The 1,172-nt window shown below is 40.7% G+C and overlaps 1 pseudogene; it reads right to left on the bottom strand.

Moving 5' to 3' along the window:
- Positions 1-222: 222 nt before the first annotated feature.
- LOC111771831 (small ribosomal subunit protein eS17-like) lies at positions 223-630 on the bottom strand (annotated as a pseudogene).
- Between the last annotated feature and the right edge of the window lie 542 nt (positions 631-1,172).

The following is a 1,172-nucleotide window of genomic DNA, read 5'->3' as shown; positions in this document are numbered from 1 at the left end:
TCTGCTGGCCATCTGTATATTTTCCTTTGAAAAATGTCTGTTCATATCCTCTGCCCATTTTTTGATTGGGTTGTTTTTTTTGTTGTTGTTGAGTTGTGTGAGTTCTTTATATACTTTGGACATCAACCCCTTGTCTGATAAATGACTTGCAAATATTTTGTCCCAGTTGGTGGGTTGTCTTTCCATTTTGTTGATGGTTTCCTTTGCTTTCCAGAAGCTTTTTCAAACAGCTCCACATGGTGTTTTGAAATTCATCCCAACTTTAGGCTGAGTGAACTGCAGGTTGGACAGACTGCCAAAGTCCAAGAGTTTCAGCATTTCCTTAGTGTCAGGATCTACTTCAATGATCTCCTGATCCAGGGCTGAGACCTCAGGAACATAGTTATCCCTCTGCTCCCTCTCCTCCTCCTGCAGCTTGATGGACATTCCTCTCACAGGTCCTCACTGGATGCGCTTCCTCAGGTGGGTGACATAGCCTGCGATCTTGTTGCAGAGCTTCTTGCTGGGAATGATGGCGATCTCCTCACACACGTGCTTGTTGGTGTGGAAGTCATTGCTGAAGCATGTGTAGTACTTCTCAATGATGACCTGGGCCGCCTTCTTCATGGTCTTGGTGCGAATGCGGCCCATGTTGGCACGTCACTGGTAAAAGAGCTATTTTTTAATTTCTTGAAGAATCTCCATACTGTTTTCCATAGTGGCTATACCAGTATATATTCCCATCAACAGTGTACAAGTGTTCCTTTTTATCTACCTCCTCACCAGCAATTGTTATCTCTTGTCTTTTTGATAATAGCCATTCTAACAGGTGTGAGGTGTTATCTCCTTGTTGTTTCGATTTGCATTTCCCTGATGATTAGTGATGTTGAGCACCTTTTAATGTACCTGTTGACCATTTGTAAGTCTTCCTTGTAAAAATGTCTATTCAGGTCCTTTGCCCATTTTTTCAGTTGGGTTATTTTGTTTTCTGTTTGTTTTTTTGCTATGGAGTTGTATGAATTCCTTGTATATTTTGGATATTAATCCCTCATTGGACATGTGGTTTGCAGATATTTCCTCCCATTCTATAGGTTGTCTTTTCATTACATTGATGGTTTCCTTTGTTGTGCTGAAGCTTTTTAGTTTGATGTAGTTCCACTTACTTATTTTTGCTTTTGTTGGATTTGCTTTTG

Source organism: Equus caballus, chromosome 16 (genome assembly GCF_041296265.1).
Source record: "Equus caballus isolate H_3958 breed thoroughbred chromosome 16, TB-T2T, whole genome shotgun sequence".
Classification (NCBI taxonomy): Eukaryota; Metazoa; Chordata; class Mammalia; order Perissodactyla; family Equidae; genus Equus; species Equus caballus.
Note: the sequence above shows the minus strand (reverse complement) of the source record. Positions and strands in the feature narration are given on the sequence as shown.